This window comes from Argiope bruennichi, chromosome 9 (assembly GCF_947563725.1).
Source record: "Argiope bruennichi chromosome 9, qqArgBrue1.1, whole genome shotgun sequence".
NCBI lineage: Eukaryota > Metazoa > Arthropoda > Arachnida > Araneae > Araneidae > Argiope > Argiope bruennichi.
The window spans coordinates 27,870,916-27,892,215 of NC_079159.1; the positions used below are offsets into that span (position 1 = coordinate 27,870,916).

The 21,300-nt window shown below is 28.0% G+C and overlaps 1 protein-coding gene across 4 annotated transcripts in view; it reads left to right on the top strand.

Moving 5' to 3' along the window:
- Window positions 1-447: 447 nt before the first annotated feature.
- LOC129984536 (uncharacterized) overlaps window positions 448-21,300 on the top strand; it is a 48,951-nt gene continuing 28,098 nt past the window's right edge. Inside the window, exon 1 of one of the 4 annotated variants that reach the window (XM_056094440.1) lies at window positions 448-677. The gene's annotated coding sequence lies outside the window, so the exon portion shown is untranslated. Of the gene's footprint in view, window positions 882-20,037; window positions 20,064-21,300 lie in introns of those variants that run through there. The other 3 variants (XM_056094438.1, XM_056094439.1, XM_056094441.1) reach the window with 3 other exon arrangements.

Consider the following 21,300-nt stretch of genomic DNA (forward strand, 5'->3'; position numbering starts at 1 on the left):
ATACTAAAGCAAAAAAAAAAAAAAAAAAAAAAAAATTACATATGCTATAAAAATCTGTTTAAAAAATTACTGAAACAGAATCATTTTCCTTAACTAAATATATAAACAGCATTCGTTTAAATAATCTAAATGAAAGCGAAATGTTCTAAGAAGTTAAATCGTCTGATTATAACAAACGATTTGACTTTGAAATCTTTACGAATGGTGTAACATCATTAAAATCATGAATTATAGAAATGAGATGGGAATAGCAAGAGGCTTTTTGCAGTTGAATAGTCTTGTCTATAAAAACAGCGATTTATAGGAACGTGTTTTGTTTCTTCCTCTTTCTATAGAAAACACGAAAGCAGGTGAAAAAAAAGACAACAGACGCTTCTCTGCCGCCGTTGAAATTACCTGTTGCAGAGAAAGTTCATGGACATTGCGCCACCTGGTGGAAATTTTCCATTTCAGTGTACTCAAGCGCTTCGAATTTAATTTTCCAAGTCAAATGCATCACGTTTTTCTTTCGTGCTATCAGAGAATCGCGTTATCTGCCATCATAGTTTGTAACTCCCTAATTACTGAGAAAACACGATTCAACAACCTTGCCTGTCCGTTCATTCAGTACTGTGATTTTGATGGTACTTCTGCTATGTGAGATGCTCTGAAGTTTCGCGGCATAAAAACTTACTTTGGTAGGTAAGTCAGTGCGCATGAGTCATTAGTTCGAGCTTAACATTTTTTTGTTCGGTTCTCCGTTTTTGCCTGGAGCATATTAGCATTGAAGGCGCAGCTGTGGTTTCAGGTTTTTCACCAAGAGACAACGGAGCTCGAAGTATGTGTTTATTAATTTGTTGAGCATTTCTAAGGAAGCGTCCCCATTGCTGCAGTTCTGAGGGGTAAGTTTTAAATGTATTTAATTCTTCCGTTTCAGATGAATTTCAAAACTTATTCTTTTTCTTTTAACTCATTTTTAATACGAACAAAACTTGTAGAATTTATTATTATAATTTTTATTATTCAAGAATAGAAAGTTAATAATTATCTCACAACCGGTAATTTTCTGATATCTTTTGTGTTTAGTTTTTTGCTGAATATATTGAATAATCATATCGTCAAAAAAAATTTTTAATTAATCCGAATAAAGGTCTTTGCTTCAAAAGTGATAAAAATCGTTTTCATTCTCATATGAATTATAGAACCCAATTAATTTTAGCTTTTCTCTGCAAAAACTATTTATTCATAGGATGAAAAATGTTTACTTTTTTTTGTTGCCATGATATCAAAAATTATGGTTAGGATTATATATAATCATCTAGAATTGTCGTTCTGTTATGCTTACAAAAAAAAACTATTCAAGAATTTGCAAAAATTTATGATTCGGATGCCGAAACAAAAAGAACAATCTTATTTTCTTACATTTATTTTTCTCAATTTTGATATTATCATTTTTAATCTTTTGGGAATTTTAAGTTTCGAATTTTTTTAGTCAGCTTTCTTCTAAGTTTAACTGTTTTCTTTTTTTTGACTCGAAACTCCCTTCAAAAATACATTGTAATTTTCGAATTAAAAAATTGTATTAAAATATAAACTAATTAATTTTCTTCAAGCATAATGTTTTCGTTTTATAATAAAATCTCAATATCTAATTTAATTATAAATTGGTTTCTCAATCTAAACGAGAAACACCGAATCAATTAAATCCGTACTATACGCAACTCTAATTAATATATTCGGATATTGAAAATATTATACGATATTCAATAATAAAACAACTGTCTAAACCGATCAATTTCATTTTTTGCTTTAACCTGCAGTTTGCTTTTCTTTCTTCGTATTTAAGTTGCTCAGTGATTACCTTTAAATATGCAAAATTTACAAATGATCGTTTCTTATTAAAATGTGTGAAGAGTATCTATAAAACCTAATTTTCTGTTTGCATTCTAGTTTATACTAGAACTATGTTATTAGAAATATTGCTAATTTACGTTAACACCAGAATTTATAAAGCTTTCAATTCGTTTTATTTGCCGTTTGCTCTATTTAAAAACAATTAATGGTATTTTTATTAATGACAAATAAAATTATCGGGCATATTTATTGCTTCTAATGTTTAAGTATAATTTTCTAGTTAATCTTTTTCTTTCTAATAAAATAAAAATAGATTCATTTTATTATTTCCTAAAATCTTAGTTGGAATTTCTTTCTAAAATACTAAATACTAAAAATTACTATTCTTTTAGAACAGTTAAAGAGCATATCAAAAGTTTTTTTTAATGCTCGCCTTTGTTTTATTATTTCTTTGATATGCATCTATATTTAAACTTAAGGAAGATAAAATGAATCCTAGTTCACATCGTAACATTTGGTTAAAAGAATTACTAATTCTAGCCATAAGTAAAGATATTGTTCTTATTTGATTTAGAATGAAATAATGATGGTAAAATTTAATCGTTTCAGAAAATCGAATAATTGAAATAAAACTTTAAATGTCATTAAATGTGGAAGAAATATTTCTTTTCATCACTGAAAATTGAACACCTTGGAATATCGAAAAAAAATCCTGTTTGATCAGCCGTAAGAACATCTAATTAATTACTTCTTTATACTTTCTTCTAAACTAATTAGAGACTTACCGGACAGTTTTCACTTTTATCACATCATCAAACATTGCTCATTTGACATTGTAAATGTGATAATTAAAAAACGAAGTGACTTAGCTAAAAGAAATTTTGTATGTGATCTTTCTACTAAAATTGCAATTCTGTATAAAGTTTTGGTTCCGAACGGTTGAAGAAAAGATGTCCAAAATACATATTCTGTTTATTATTATTATTACTATATCAGACGTAAATTACTTATGCCTTCGACTGTGAAAATAAAGATTGTGTTGTGCAACTTGTGTTTGCAATTTTGCTCGATTTTTTTTTTTTTTTTTTTTTTTTTTGCTTTGGGAATAAGAATAATGACTTTATTTGGGAGTTTGTGAAAAACTTTTTAGTATTTTAAAGAAGAATTGGTCACTTCCACTACTTTTTTTTCAAAGTTTAGCATTAGTACAATTTACAACTTTTATTTTAAGAACAATGTCAGATTGTAATTCCATTATTATCATACCTGTCAAAAACGGTTTCCAGTTTTCAATATTACGATATATTTAAAATTCAAGCTCGCTGCTGAGTGTCAGAATTATAAATTATTACGAGTGGAATAGCTTGACGCAAGTAAATTTGTTGCACTTGAGAATTTCAGGTTCAAATATTTTTTTTCTTTTTATTTCGTTTCATATTCATTGTGCATACTGGCTTATTATTTTTTGATTAAATTAAGATTTTTGAATTCTATTGTAGATTCTTGAATTCTATTAAGAATATCGGATTCTATTTAAGAATTTTATTATTGATCAGTATTTGAGGGAACCTTGCACTGAGATATTAACTAAATTGACATTCTTTTCGGTTTTAATCACGAATCAAAATTTTCAAAATTTGTCCCTATTAGCGTCGTGTGCCTTCAAAACACGACATTAATTCATGGCGTTTAAATAATCCTTTTATGGTTGATTTTACTCTGTATATCAAAAATTAAATCTTTCAGAAAGGAATGTTAAATCATCATTTTATTTATTTTAACAGTTTAAATCATAAATATAAGAAAAATTAATATTTTTATATTCATTGTTGAATTATTATTCATATATATCAATAATAATGATATTATTTTAATAAAGTTGAATGAAATGTGTCTTAAAATAAGAATACGAACTGCATTTATAAATAAAAATGTAAATTAATTTGTTTTTAGGAAATACATGGAATTAATTTGATCATCTATCTGATTTAATAACTGCCTTATATTTAGTTATTTATCTTTCATTTGTTTACTTACACTCTTAGATACTTTATATCATTTGATATTTTTCTATAGGAAAATGATATTTATTCAAGTAACATAAAACTTCTTTCACTGTCTTCCAATGATTTCGTAAGCCCATTATCTCATATATCTGAAAAATGCAGTCGGGCAGATTTCTATCTAGACGGCTGAATAGAGATCACAAGCAAGTTGATTAAAAAGCTTTTTAACTTTCTTGTTAAATAAATTTGTTTGTGAATAATGCAAATTCTAAGAATGGTAAGACTATCGCATAATATTAACAATTTCTTAAGTATAATTGGTCAGGTTCCTATATGTTACATTATCTATAACAGTAATATTTAGGCCATAATAGATAAATGAAAACAAGAACATATTTACGAAGTTAATAAAATAAATAAATATCCTAAAATAAATCATTAATATGTAGAAAATGTGCTGAAATGTGAAATTAAAGTGATCATCTTATTAATAGATAGTGCCTTAGGATGTGCACTGCCTAGAAACTCAAAATAACAAAATTCATCACTATATGGAGTTAACGATTATAAGCGGGAAGATCAATTTTATTTTTAAGTTATATAATTTTTTTCAGATTCTTATACAATGATAAAGTTTTCGCTTATTTACTGATAAAAAAATATTTAAATAAGGGAATAAAAACATTTTCTGATCTATGTCGTGCTTTATGTAATATTATATGCATATCGAATTATCAGTATTTGCATTAAATTTAAAAGTAGTTTATATTTATTAAAATCTTTAAACTTCTTTTCCGTTTGCTTATTAAAACGTCGCAGATGTAAGCTTATGAAACAAAAAAATGTATATAAAACTGCGCATTCAGTTTTCTTACTCGTATAATCAAACATGTATCCCTACAGAAAAATATTGACTTTGACTGACCACCAAAGCGTCCTTGTTTACTTAAGCAGAATAGGAAAGTGCGTTTTACTTAAACCTGTATCATTTTTCGTTGAAAAGACACGTGAGCTGAAGAAGCTAGACAGACGACTTTTCAGATTATTAATAGAAAAATGCATTAATATACATAATTTTTGGCCGGGTAAATTATATATATATATATATATATATATACACAAAAAAAAGTTATGTTAAGTATTTATATATATATTATATTTTGAAATATTTGATAATTTTGCAAAAAGGGTATCGTTATAAAATTATATTAAAAAAAAGTCTGATCAAGTACCATCGTTACTATAACCTCTAAATTACATATTTATGTGCGGTATTTTATTATAATATAAAAACCAAACCAAAAATATTGTGCTTCAAATATGACAATTCTGTTCCGTTCAATTTACAGACGAATTTCAAATTTGTTCGCTTATTGTAAAGAAGCGAAGCACGGAATACACACTTTCTGCTACGCACAATATTGGCTGTTATATACAGAATGAAACTAAACTGTGAGGCATATCAAATATATTTTTGGCGCCGAGTGGTGCATGTAAAATTCCCAAAATCGCCAAATGCAGGATCGTTGCAGTTAAAGGATTAATTTTAATTATTTGACAATATTTACATTCTTTAATTATTTGAAATCTTCCCAATCCATTTTTTATAATAAGACGATGTATTTTCCTTAATTTTTATTTTTATTTTTAACTAAAACGTTGTTAAAAGTTGTTTCCTTAAAAGTTAAGATGCATGAATTTCATACACATATTATGATAAATTCCATAAAAATTATAACTGCAATTTTTTGCACACTGTGCAACTATTGCTCACAAAGTTTAAGAACAATTCTTCTATTCAAATTAATTATGTAATGTATTTTTTATACATTAGAAATATAATTTAATTTTCTTTATTTTTTTTATTAGAGCTGAAATTTTATCTAATTTGTTATTAAATATATTTGTTCTATGACTATCATTTATGTTTTTAACCTTATACAAGTAATTCTATTCTAATCTATAATAAAATTTACTTTATAACGTATGCAATTAATTTCTTAAACATAAAGCAAGAGGCGGTCAGTCATTAATCATTCATAATATTTCATATTTAATAATTATATATTTTTTTTTGCAACTTATTGTCTATGTTCAGTTCTAATTCAAAGTCAGCAGAAAATTAAAGTAAATTTTCAAATGTCAAATTCTAGTATTATATAAAGTTGTTCAAATTATATATTATATAAGTTTATTTAAATAGGAGCATAAAAACGATCATCAACTATAATTAAATCATTTGAATGCCAATCACATAATATTTCAATTCCCGATAGATGCTATAATTATAATATCTGAACTGAACAAATCGATGAGCTCGTTTTATTTTTGGAAACTAACTGTAATGAGTTTGAGAATTTCAAACATCTTGCTGCTAATAACGCTAGCTTCTGTTAACCAATAATAATAGTTATCAACTCTTTCACGGAACTCACTAATGGCAAAGTGAATCAAAACACGTTTCGGTCGTTCGTTGCCCTGTACCAACAAATATCAGTTCAGCTGTTTGTACTCTCACGGCCTCAGCAACGGTTCGGTTCAAATTATTTGATGAATCAAAAAACAAACTTTGTGACAGTCAGGGACATCGTGATTTTCAAGGTCTTGAGAGGTCAAACTATGATGTCATTCATTCGCATTGTTATAAAATGACGTTCTGTGAATCTCGATCCATGAAGTTCTATTTTCTGTAATAAATTCAGTAAATGTAGAAGATCCTGTCATGTTTTTTGTAGTAAAGTTAATACTGCAAATAACTTCTTAAAAATGCAATTAGTTATATTAATGTCTAAGCCAAAATTGACAGAATACGAACATATTAATTTTTTAATTCAATTTTGAAGAAAATATTTTATTAATAAAAATATCATTTATGAAATCCGGTTGAAATCCTATTATACTGTCTTGCAGATGACAAAATATAAACATTATTTTAATTCCTGATTTATAGAACTGCTTGTCACGACCCAGTTTAGGATTTTCTCTTATGGCTGTTTTTAGGCACTCTTAAATCACTACTTTGAAAGAAAAATTCGGTTAAATTATATTATTAAAAAATAAAGGTAGAGTAATTCAAACTAACATTAATTTCAATACACATTTATTTTAATTCATGGCAATTTAAAGAAAAATTGTGCATGAATGAAATTGATGTTGGTAACAGTACAATTTTGAATTTTAATATAATTTAAAGATATTTCTTTAGAATAATTTCTTCTGAAATTACTGTGGAAATTTTGGTTAATTTCTAATTAATTGAATATTTGATTGATATTTGAACTTTGACGACATTCTTTTTCTTGTTTTAAATAATACGTGTGCAAATTCAAGTATTTAACTGGAGATATGTGTGTGTAATGATGTCTCTTAATTTAATTTAAATTATAATTAATTTCCAAATTTTTATCTTAATTTAACCCATATTAATTTAATTCTAAAATGTTCTCTTATTTCCTGATCCAAATCCCACTTTTTTTATTTAATTAATTCTACACGCGCTCTGTTAAAACTGCTGAATTCCGCAGGTTCTCACACTCTGAGCGAAGGGATAAAAATCTTTAATTCTTAGAACATTCTTTTAAAGATACCTAAAATTCCTTCGTCTAAATCACCATGTGTCAAAGAAATCCCTATCAAAATTTCATAGCAAAACCACTGAAGGGAAAATTTTGGTCTCTTTTGCACTTGCGTCGTGATGTAAGCGGATCTAAGTTTTATCATCGCTTCTTGTACATAAAAGTTCTCTCTTATTGAAAAAAAAATCGAAGTTTTAAAATTTTAAAAGTTTCTTCTATTTGGCCCTGCCACTGTTAAAATATGTTTACATATATGTAATGTATATATCACCACAAAGGTGCTAAAATATGTTTACATATATGTAATGTATATATCGCCACAAAGGTGCTAAAATATGTTTACATATATGTAATATATATATCGCCACTAAGGTGCTAAAATATGTTTACATATATGTAATGTATATAACGCCACAAAGGTGCTAAAATATGTTTACATGTAATGTATATATCGCCACAAAGGTGCTAAAATATGTTTACATGTAATGTATATATCGCCACTAAGGTGCTAAAATATGTTTACATGTAATGTATATATCGCCACTAAGGTGCTAAAATATGTTTACATATATGTAATGTATATATCGCCACAAAGATTTTAATATACATTGGTCGAGAAAAAAACTGAATGAGGGTGTGAATGGGTTCTACCTACAAAACAATCACGAGAAATAAAAATTTTCATTATCGCAACTTTATTTTGTACAAAAATTAATTGATACGTCTAGTAGTGATTGAGGTGAAAAAGCTTTCACATTTAATATTTAAAAAATATTTTCCTATAAAATATAAATAAGTTTTAAAAATCTAGCTGACGAGGTCTTCTTTTTAAACGCATTAAACTGTTTAACTGGCCGTCTTCTGTTGATTTTTGTTCATCTCTCTCGTGTTGTATGATTCTTTATCCAGCAGCTAAACCTCTCTCTCTTCTTTTCATCTTCTGATCTTCTACTACAATTCGTATTTTAGTTCAATTCGTCTGAATCATCGTTGCTATGATGACTACAAAACATTTTTCATATAATGCTTTTCATTGCTCTGATCAGAAAAGGAATTATCGTCTTTTTGTATTTCTGTGCCCAATCCCGAAAAATACCTCATGTTGTTCCTTCTTTTTTTTCTAATCCTCACCTTTCAGTTGACAGTAAAAAGTATAATTTTTAATGAACTTATCACTTTTAATGATTAGAATCATTTAAACATTTATAGAAGACGGTTTTTTTTTGTTTTGTTGTTTTGTTGTTTTTAGTGTACGTAATAGTGATGTGTAAATGATTTTTGTCGTTATTTCATGACTTTTTCGTTGAAAATGTTCCAAAAGTTTCGTTGACCGAAATTTAGCTTAGTTTTTTCCGTCTAATTGAATGCTTTAAAAATGAATTCTATGATGGCACGCATAAATTTCCTGTCCCGAACACTCGCTATTTAGGAATAGCTCTTATAACAATCAAAACCCCACTGGGTAAGTACTTCAGACATAGAGATGAGAATCAGACATAGAGAGAAACTTCCTGTATGGTAGTTGATTCTCGCTCCCCTAAGTGGCATAGTTGTTGTTTCGTATGTCCATAATTGTTGATTCAAGCCTTCTAACGAAGTCAACGATTTTAAGCCGAGAAAGCATCTCTTGTTTTAGGAGATGCTCTCTCGGCTTAAAATCGTCTTTTTGTATTTCTTAGAACGATCACTTCTCAACAGTACCCCCAGTTGTATTGTCTCGACATGTAGGACTTCGTGGCCACGATAGATTTATACATGCACCAGCCACCACATGCACGGGGAGTCTTCGGCCGGCTGGGTTCGAACTCACAATCCAAGGGCTGCGAATCCAACGCCCTACCAACCAGGCTATCTCTGAACGGTTGACCTAGTAACCGTGTGATAGAATTATCAATTACCGATGTCGAGATAAACTTCCTACGGGAGAGAGAGAGCCGTCAGTAATGGTTTTTATTAAGACTGAATCATAGTTCTTGCTTATTGCCATCGCAACACCGGTCATTTAGTTCATCCTGTATCTTCGAGCGAACCGTGTAACTCTAATATAGTTAGGAGTGACAGACAAAAATAGACATTTTTTTTTTCTTTACACATATGAATTAAGATAGAATATTATTTACATTTCAGAAATTATATTCTTAACTACATAACTAAAGTATAAGAGAAGTATTATATATTTTATAAAAATTATATCCGTCTAGAAAAGACGTAGAAAGTCGTAGACGAAAGTAGCTTTTCCTTCTACAGTCTTTTGGATAAAACATTTTTAATAAAAGAAAAGAATCTGTATAGTTTCTAGTTTTTAGTAGAATTTAAATACTTTTCTCAACTCTGAATTTCATTCATTTTAATTCTTCGATTAAATTGCGAGGAATAGCATCTTCATAAGAACCTTCAAAGATTTCTCTCTCTCTCTCTCTCTCTTTTTTTTCCCCTATTTTTTTAAATTTTCATCATTTTGAAACATTCGTTAGAAGCTTTCTTTCGATAAATCCGAAAATCAAACTGTTTTAAACAATAAAATTGCAGAAGTAACTGAAAACAATATTTGAAATTTTTCATTTTTCGTTTTTTTTTTTTTTTTTTTTTTTTTTTTTTTTTTTTTTTTTAAATGTTAGATGACGAATTTACATTCGCACAGTTGGCTGGATTGAAAATTATTGAGGAAATGCATAATATGTTAATTTAAAAAGGAAATTTCTATTAAATGAAAAGTAAAGAAGAAGTTAATTAAGAAGCAAATTAAAAACATATTTTACCGTATACAGAAGGCATATAAAAAAGCAAATTCGAATTTTTATTCTTTTCATAACGCTATATTATTCTTTCATAATTCAAGATTTCATTGTTTGTATTATCACTGGGTTAAATTTCAAAACGATCAAATGAATTTTTCCCCTTTTTTTTTTCTTTCATTCGAAACAGACAGGTTTGTAAGATTTTTAATAACAAAGCTAAAAATATAGTTATAGTAATACAATTTTGCACTTCGAACATATCAGATCTATGGTACTTCAAATAATCATTTATTTATTTTTTTTAAAGTTTTCTTGGTCATTTTATATTTGCAATAATTCATTGAAAGATTGTGAATATTTTTAATTAAGAATATTTCAGGATTGCAAAATAAATTAAAAATGTTGATATTAAATGCAATTAAGTAGATACAAAAAATTATTTGGTTCAAAATGCATTGAAACCAAATACTATTTTCAGTCTAGTTTTAAACCATTTTTTCATCTGCCGAAACTTTAAATTATTTCATTTTAAAAGTATGTTTGATATGAAGTAATATTAAAAGTAAAGTGAAGCTTAAAATTTTATTTTAAAAATAAATGCAATGTCACATTTGAGATATTTTCGATTATATTTTTGTTATGGATACTCATGTTTATAATGAAAGGCAAATAAAAATACTTGAAACTTTGTACGTGTCTAGAAATAAATTAAGAATTATGTATCCTTTTTTTTCACTGATGATAAAGCTTGCGTTAGCTCAGTTTCATAGAAATAGACTTTTTCTATCTTAATAAACATTCATATTAAGTAACATACGCTATAACATCTGATCAAGGAAAATTAAATTTTCAATCATTCATTTGAGAATTTTAATGAGCTATTAAAAACCTTTTTCGATTTCTTTAACTTAAAAAAGCTTAAAATGATGTTTTTAATTTTGTTCTAATTACAATAAGTTTTCTTATAATTCAGCTATCTGATAATACGACACAGAAATTGCAATAAACATTTACACTTTCTATATAACACGAGGATTTCTTTATACCATTATGTATAAATAGCTACAGATGTTCTACAGCAGCACGTTCCAAAATCTTTCTTATAAAGTAATTTCGATTTAATATTGCAGAAATTAATCTTTTAAATTTTTCTCACAAATTTTAAAATAATTTTCTAGCATGTTTCTGGTTAGTATATTGTTATCGCTGTTTTAGCGATCCGAGGATCAAAGTAGGTTTGAATCTGTCTTTTCTGCTAATAATAAAGATGAATGTATGTGTGTGTCTGTGTTTCTCTCTGGCTTTTGGCGCTCTACAGGTGAGATTGTTTGACCTATAATTCCCACATTTGGTACATATATATATTGGTGTGTGCCCCCTCGGATCGATTTATTTTTGAAAGTTTAATTAGAACTTGAACTGATTAACTGTTAAATTGAATCTTAACATTTTCCTCATTAACTTTCGAAAATATTATCCCAGAAAAATAAATTTAACGCCATTTCAAAGTTTAAAACATTCCTTTTTTAACAATGCCAGTTTAATAGCTGAACAAATTTCCCCCGAATTTTATTATTTTTTTTAATTTTATCTTGTTTATGTATTTATTTGCCTAATTTCTAACGATAGATTACGTTATTGCCATGAAATTGTAATCATTTTCATTGTTTTATCAATTATTTAATTAGTGATTTTGTTCCATTGTTGAAAGCTAAAAAAAAAAAGGCTTTCATTTAATTTCTGTCAAGTTTACAAGACAAAAAAAAAAAAAAAGATGCATGAAGGACACATTTATATTTTCAATAGGGTTTGATTTGAGGCGTCTCCATTAGAAAATTTCATTCACTCAATGAATGGATCACATACAAGACAATTAAAATAGCATTACTTTAATGTGACAGTTTGACAGAATTATGGAATATGTACGAAAATTTCGAAATACCACCCCCGATCGTTGAATTATCATCTCCGTGTGCATACAAATTGACAGATGCAAAGAAAGAATTCGCTCAAATTTTGATACAAATCTATAACTTCCTGCAAACAACGCATACAAATTTCATTTATCTAGCAAGTAGTATTTTCGAGTCTTAAATTATTGTTTCGCAATATTTTCAATATTTTACATGCTGGGAAATAAGAGTTTCAAATAATTAACAAAAAAAAAAAGAAATTTCACTATCTGATACTTATCTAAATAGTGAATTTCAAATACTTGACTGACAAAAAAGAATTTAAAAAAATTCTCTTTTAAAATTTTTTTCCGATAAAAAAATGATAGTTGAAAACAATTATTGATATAGGCAATGTGGCCTTAGGCAAGGCACATAATGAGACCCATCTTTTAATAACTGGTCAAGTTTGATGTTTCAAAAAATTACTTCATTTAATCAGCATGTAAATTATTGTTTTTTGTTATTCTTTGTCGTAGTAATTTTTAAAATATATATACTTTTATTTATTTATTTTAAAATTAATGGTTCAAAAATAAATTAATAAAATTCTTGATAAAGAAATCATAATTATTAGTTAAGGATTTTCTTATTTACAAATACAAGCATCTAACTGTTATGGAAGATTGTAAGACATAATAAATTTCCAGCAATTATAACTCTAAATAGTATTGTTTTACAGAGCTTGTGAGGTGAAATATGATCACTAATCAGTCAATAAATAATTAATATTCTATAATTGTAATAAAATGGTATTTATACTTTAATTAATGCTCTTAATAATTTAATGTACGCACAAATAAGTAGTCTGTTATTTTATAATTGAAAAATATGTATTTCTTATAAATTTATTTCTTTGGAAACCAGGCTAATAACACTTATTATCAACCTGCACAAGCCCCTCCCCCTTTCAATCAAGCGACTTTAGACAGCTGCCTAGTCTGAAATTTATTTACATTATTTCTTAATCAAAGATGTTTTGAGAAAATATAGTGAACTTATTTGGAGCAGGGCACCTATAAACTTCTTGTTGCGAACCAACGAGCTTTGAGCACAATACAAAGATATTATATCAATCTTTAGAATGCTTCTTCTAATTAGAATTCGTGTTTTCTCGAACCTTGGACGAATTCATGCTTGTCATAAAATTTCTTCAGGCCTTTGTTCTTTTTTTTTTCTTTTGCAATTCTCTTTCAGTTCTAGTTTCAAGAAAAATTATGGTTATTTATTTTTTATGTGCTACTATAAAAATGTAAGGAAATGATGAAAGTTGCAGAATTTAAATAACTTAATTTAAAATTTTATAAAAGTTTCAGGAAAGAAACTTTCTGCAATGTGTAGAAATGTGATTCTATTTTTAACTTTTCATAGCATAATTTGCATGTATGATTAAATTTTATCTATTTTCACTGCAGCACGTTTCGAATATTAAAATCACATTGACAAAAAATATTCTCTTTATTTTACAGAATTAGAAACTTTTTAACTGGCAGAAATAAAGTAGACTCCTGGAAATATGTTTTTTTACTTCAGATGCACTTATTAAATTAAATAAATAAAATAAAATAAAAGGAAAATGATCAGCAAATATTTTAATTTTTTTAAATAATGATTTTATATAAAATTCAGATTTATTTCAAATTAATTTCAATAAGAATGCTTTCTGATTCATAGAATTTTCATTAGATTAGATTAGTTATATTAACGTCCCGTTTTTAAAGCAAGTTTCTTCTATTTCGTAGTATTATTTGTTTATACAAATCTTACTAGATTTTAGTAAAGTTTGCTTTTATATAAATATTATTTTATAGTTAAAAAAATAAATAAGATAAATAAACGTAAACCTAGAAATATAATTTTCTAAAACTTGGAAGTTACAACTTCCAACTTTTATTTTTATAATTTATAATTTATTATTATTTTTATTTACGTTTAGATAACTGATTTTAAAAACCCATCTTTCTCAGAAATTCAGAGGAATTTTTCTTAAAGATTACAAAAAAAAACAAAAAAAAAAAAAAAAAAAACTTTCAATTAAAATTTTTTGAGCTAAAGTGGAATCTAAATTCGTTATAAATAATATAATTAAATTGGACCTATAAAATAAAAGCGAAGATAGAGTCGTGATGAAAAGTATAAATTAATGCAGTATGAAAAGAATGTATATTTTAAGTGTTGCTAAAATAAAATAAATATTTACAATCTAGTTTTCATCACTGAATATTGAAAGTATATGGTTCTCCTATCTTACTTTTTATTTAAACAAATAAGTAGAAATGAGATAATAGAATTTCTAAACGAAACTTCGCAATATCGTTTGGCTCTTTCTAAAAGAACAAGTATTCTTTTAAACACTCATTATAATGAATGCTAAAACTTAAACACAATGCTGAATGTAGAAATTTGTGTTAGAGAGGTATGAATGATTAAGTAACAAATCAGTCATTTGACACAGAATCATTTTTGTAACGGTTTGTCTTGGAATGATAATTGGAATAAAAAGAATAAGAATAGTAAAACTGTTTTAACTACTGAATAGCATTTGTGACCTGCTAGTTTTATTATTCCTAAATGTTGTCTGGTAAGTTTATAGTATTTTTTTTAAAAAACAAGATAGGCTTGCTCTCCATGTTCAGTGTGTTAAATTTATATGATTAATGGTCTTTGTAATATTGATAAAAAAGAACTAGCTTTTTTTTTTTTTTTGCATACTTTGTAGTAATTTGATACCTTGATGTAAACAATAAATTCTATCACATCATTAATTGACCGTAACAGTTTTTGTATTCTAAAAGAAAATAGTTATATTGTTTCTGGTGTAAATTCTGAAATGTATGCCATTAGAAAAAAAAATTCGGCATTCCTTCGTTTGTTCCATGTGTTTCTTTTCCTTATCATTACATGAAAGCAGTTTTTCTTTTAACCCCTTCAGAACCGTTACAATGTCAGAAATCGAACTTGAACTTATTCGTTTAAATTCCTTTTTTTCAATTGTGTTTATTGCATCAGTCTACCGAAGCAACGCACAATGATATAACATATAACTTTTAACAAAAAAAAAGTAGGAACAAAACTTGCTTCTTGTTTATGACCTTGCTTCAAGGACTTCCTAACTGCATATCGCACCAAACGATCATTACTTCTGATTCTTGCTGTTGCCATTATAGTTAAAGCAATGAAATTCAGTGTCCAATTATTCCTTCAGAACTCTCACTGGATTATTACTTCGGCTCCCATTAGATCTTTTGTTGTCCAGTGGAACTTTTCCATATTGTATTCATAATCGCCAATGAAAAGTACCCTACGCATTTATATTGTAATGGCCAAAGCAACAGAATATTGTGAAAACATAGGAAGTTTTTTTTTCTTCTGCCTTTGCCTTTACAGCTTGGCATAAACAGAAGCAAAACACAATAAAAGTTGGGAAAGAACAAAATTTGGGGCTTTATTTTCCTCGCAGAATATGCACGGCGACACAGAATTCGTGACCGATGGAATCTGATTCTGAATGCATACGTATGTATATTTTATGACTTAATGAGACTTCCCTGTTTTATCTTCTATTAAGAATTCTTAAATATCCAGCTGCACGTTTTCATTTTATGTTCTTATTAGAAAGACAGTTTATTCGTGTTTTCCTCTGTTTGGTTTCTCTCGCTCTCTAAACATCATTTATTTTCTGTTAAATAATTTTATAAACATCCCGCATTTGATGTTTTTTTAATTCTCGTACACGAAGTATAGAGGAAGTATTGTAATCGTTCCAAAAATTTGAGTATGAGATTTTGACGAATCCCCACGTTTTAGACCTCCCTAAGTTCGAAATATATATATATATATTTTTTTTAAATTATCCGTTTTTCTGTGACAAAAAATAACTCAAAAAGACTCCGAGATAGAATGGATGCAATTTGCTCTCTGGTCTTTATACTAAATTTATAGATTTCTGTCAAATTTTGAGCAAAATCTGTTTGGAAGAAGTCTGCCTGTCCCGCTGTTCGAATATACAATTAAAAGATAACTACAAAACGAAGGGATCTAAATGGATAAAATTTGGTACACATATTTAACATCTATAGTGTAGATATCTTTCTTTGAGTCTAATCCAACTAGGAGTTCGCCGTCTGTCTATCTGTATTTTTAGAAACATTTAAACACGATAACAAAATAACTTAAACATATCAAATTTGGTACGATATTTTTGTGATTTAAATTGTAGTTCTATGACACAATTTTGTTTGATCCGTTGGAATAAAAGTCTGTAAAACATAAATTCGATTTACGGATAATATTAACCATATGCCAGAGATTAATAGCCAAAAAACTCGCCATGGAGCATACAATAAATTCAGAAAAAAAAAATTTAAAATTCGCGGCAGAGGTTAATATTTCCTAATTATTGTACGCCACTGCCATGCGAAGCATTCTCTAGAATATTTAATAGACAGCACGCGAGAAGGCTTTGGGAAGGTAACTCCCACTGATTTTTCTATAGTATCTAAAAACATTTAAGCGAAGTAAAAAAGGATTAAAAATAAACTTGGCTTCTTCAACTTATCAAAGTGATAGCATTTATTGAAAATATTACTTAAAATGTTTGTAAATTTTGTATACTAAAATGCATCATAACTGCAATTCGGCAGCAACCTAAATGCTCGCCAAATTCTCCATATGTAATAAATCTTTGCATCAAAATGTGTTAAGTGAACTTCTCAGCAGATGATAATTTATTTTACTTTCGTCTCATGGAAATTTTCCTGTTTCAACCTTACGTAAAATAATGAAACTAAAATATAGTTCTTGTTAAGTTGTTGTTATTGTCCATGTAAATTTGCTTCTGCTGATAATCAGCATGGGTTAAAATGTGAATTCTCAATAATTCAACATTTGTTAACTAAGGCAAATTTTTAGTTTGAAAAAACGCGGAACTTTTTTCAGTTTCCAAAATGCTACCATATCTACTTTTTCTGCCTTATTAATTGCATCAAAATAAATTTAATGTGAACAAACAATAAAAAGGATATTAAAATAAAGTTATTAATTAGAATGAAAATGATTTCAAACAAAACATATAGTTTCTTTCTCATTTCTCAAAATTCATGAAGACATTATATTTTTCTTAGAGGAAGCATTGAATATTTTTAACTAAAACATATTTATTTATAGTTATTATTGATAAACTTTCTGGGTTTAAAATAATAAGCGTTTATTATTTAAGATAAATCTTTAATTTTAAAAAAATGTAAAACTGATCTCCAAAATCCCCAACTGCTACTATTTTTAAATTTCTTTACTTTCTTAATTACATCAAAATGAATTTAATAGGTTCAATATAATCAATGAAAACTGATATAAACAAAAACATTGCTTATATTTTATTCGATACTCAAAATTAACGAACACATATTTTTTTTTTGTATTTTTTTATGCTTAAAGGAAATGCAAACGATATTAACTAAAGCATATCTGTTCAAAGCGTTGTAGAGAAACTACCTGTTGTCTTAAGAAAGCTAAATCTTGGTGGGGCATTTTTAAGGACAGAAAGCAACGAATGTGCATAAAAAAAACGAAAAATTAGTGAATTTTACGTTTCTTTATTTTAGAACTCTATACTTCACTTTTCTTATGTACTGGACCAAAGGATACACATTTTCGTATTTTAAAATAATTTAATTCAGGCTATTTACATTTTATTTACACAATATATTGTTCAACCAATAGAAATGTTTTTAAAGCTATTCCTACGAAAAGAATGAATCTCAAATTCAATATGTCTTCTTTTCTGCATCTGGAGGGGGGGGGGGTTGCAATAAATCGTAAAATCATCCTGAGCTCCTGTATGCTCATAATATCCTTCTCAGAGGATAGTCATAATTTCATTACAGTATCAATTTCAAGCTTATATCGCGCACAGCTCTTATTACAACGATGAATGTATTATGTTTACTCAACATTTTTTGTTTATCGTTACCTATTATTCACACCCTCATATTTTTAGGTAGATTCCTATAGGAAGACTACCTATTGCAATAGTTTTCACGACAATACTTCAATTCTTTACCGATCATGGTCCCAGAGCCTAAAACTACCCTTAATTCAAAAGTTCGTGCGCGCGCGCGTGTGTGTGTGTGTGTTCATTAATAAGATAACAAGTTGTTATCTTATTAATGGATCTTAATTAACAGGATAACTAGAGATATGGATTTTAACTGGCTTGGAATATGTTTTTAGAAATGTAAAAGTCTCTGACAAGTTCTTAAATGGCTCATCTAGTTCAAAGGGGGCTGAAATGGTTGGGGATGTGAAATTTTCATTTCGCTATTACTTTCTTCATACTGAAGATAGGAAAATAAAGCCAATTAGCCAAATTAGCACCTCATTAAGACGAACAACTTTTGTATTGAAAGTGTTTCGATAACTGTAATATATCTTAGGCGTTAGGGGTTGAAAAATGATTTTCAAGCCTTAATTGTGAGTGTTTCTGACATCAACAGTTTATGTTATCACTTAGTAGCTTAGATGTAAAGGAATCCACCTTTGCCTTCCAGCTTACCGAGAGGAATTTTTTTCTTTCTTTATATTCCAAAAAAAAAACATATCGAAACTTTTTATTCTTATGATTATCAGTTTTAGACATGACAATGCTAAAAATCTCGCAAATTATCTGTAAATTCTGGCATATATGATTCACCAGCGGAAGTGGTCTCTCAGAAATTTCCTCAAATATTTTCCAATAAAGGTATTGGTATCTTCCCTTTGATTCTGGTTTTATTTCCTCAAACCTTGAGAATGTAAAATCTTCCTTGATAATCGCTAACACGAAGTCTAGATTACATGATGTCATTAACATGATGAAAGTAACCTTGAAATGGGAAGTAACTATTATGCTTTATACCGTGCTTTGTGTATTTTTCAAGCAAAATTTGTCTTAGTAAGTATTTTAAAGTATTTCATTATAAGTATTTTTGTTTATTCTTTCTTCCGGAATTTCTTAATACAATCATAAAATTTTTATTTTGGAAATAAAATTTATGTTTATTTTTAAATCATAATATTTAAAAAAAAAATTAAAATTCCGTCCTTTTTTCTGGAAATATTTCTGTAATGCTTAACATTAGCAGTTTGGTACAAAATATCATTTTAATGCTTCCATAGGTTAATTTAGAATCCTTATTTAACAGTAAAATGTAATATAAATACTCCAAATGCATTGAATGCAAAAAAGGAGATCTAGAATGTGATAATTACGCTTATTTTGATGCCTAAAATTCAGAAACCAATATCTTCAAAAATGATAATCGATTTTTTTTAACACTATAACTAACTAACCAAACTAGTGCAACGACTGCGCCATCTGGCGAAAAAGCGAAAGACTAGAGTGCTGTGATCGAGTGAATTGGACACGGCGAAACAAGAGTTTGTGTGTTGGTGCCGTTTATGATGGTCATAATTCGATTATAGTGCAAATTATCTATAAGTATTCTGCTTGAATTAATTTATGAATTAATATATAAATGGTTGTTCTATGCTTCTGCAAGTCTTGTCCATGTGTGCTGTTTGTGTCTTTCAAGAATTAAAAAGTTTAGAAATTTCCTTAGTATTAGACATTTCCTTGGTTTCTTCTATAATCAAAGGCAGCGCATCATTAAATGTATGCAAATTTTTCCAAAATTCAACCTTCCCTCTCCAAAAAAAAATATTTTAGTCGCTTTTTTGGGGTCCTTTAAAGTAAATATTCAATGTATACACATGAAAAAAACCCACAATGACTTTATTTGACTAATTCTACAATAAAGCATCATGTAAAATTTGTAGCCCCATTTTGTTTATAATATTCTTCTTCAACAATCAAGATGTTTTTTTTTTTGTTTTTGTTTTTTGCAATTCATATTGAAATATTTTTGGTTTTAGTGACTTTTGGCAAGACTATATAGGAAGTTCAACATTTTACAAATATAGGTGAGTTATAGTTAAAGTGAAATCTTCAACCCCCTCTATTACCCGTTTTGTTATCAGATTTTAATTAAACTTGGTATATACATTATATAAACCATGCGGAAAAAATTTCTTCAATAAGAAATAGTTCAAATTTTAACCACCAGGAGTAATTATGACGCCTAAAGAATAGCGTGATATTATAGTGTGTTTAATGGTAATGCGCAGAAACTCTCGAGGAACTTCGGCAACATGGCGGGTAATGCTGGCTTTCAACTTATGTAAAGTTCTAATTCTTTCTCCAGAAGCACTGTCTTCAAGGAATCCCCACAATTAGAACACTCCCTAATCGCCAGTCACTTCAAATTTCATAATCATTTTCTTGAAACCATGGGTCCTTTTCACAATTCCTTTAAAGGACGATATTCACGCAATGCTGCTAAACTATTGCTGCCGTTTTGATAAAACAGTTTATATCTGTAAAGCTCGATCTTTCTTCTGTAAGAACAGGATTAATGATGACAATGATTTTCGGGCTCTGGTTGCAAGTCTCTTTACAGATTTAATTAATTTGTATAAGGAATTTTTTTAAATAAATAGTCAAAATGTGAACTACTTTTTATTGCAGAAATATTTTTCCCATTAGCCATAAAATGCATATACCAAGTTTCTTCAAAACCCGAATGGTACAATAGACTCTAGAAGGGTCTGAATAGGGTCACTTTAAATATAACCAACCTGTACAATGTAGCTTTTTGATGTGTCTATCCTTCGGATACATTGATAGTCACTGCAAAAATAACTTCTAGTGGGAATTGTCTTTCGGTCATTTGGAAAACCGCAGATGAGTCAGAAGAGATAAAGGTCCTTGGTATGACAACATTTTTTCCAACGTCAGTTAATTCAGCCATAACAGTGTTTTCATGCAGGTGCGTGACAGTTAATCTTTCATAATTGTTTAAGCGTCGCTCAATATCAATTAATAAAATGACATTTTTCTTCAAAATGAATTGCAAGCCTGATGCAATGGCAAGCCTGAAGGATTTTAAATTATTTAAGAATTCAAGAGAACATAATTTTAGAACAAGAGAACAAGGATGCCCAGAGCTGTACGGTATCTCAGTTCTAAGCATTCCTAGCAGCTACCTTCTGTAATATTTTACGCAATTTTCGTTGATTTTAGTTCACTCTTCAGTTTTTAGACCTAATATAAATAGAGATGTGTAAATAAAATCATTGGCATAATTAAGTTGATAGTGAT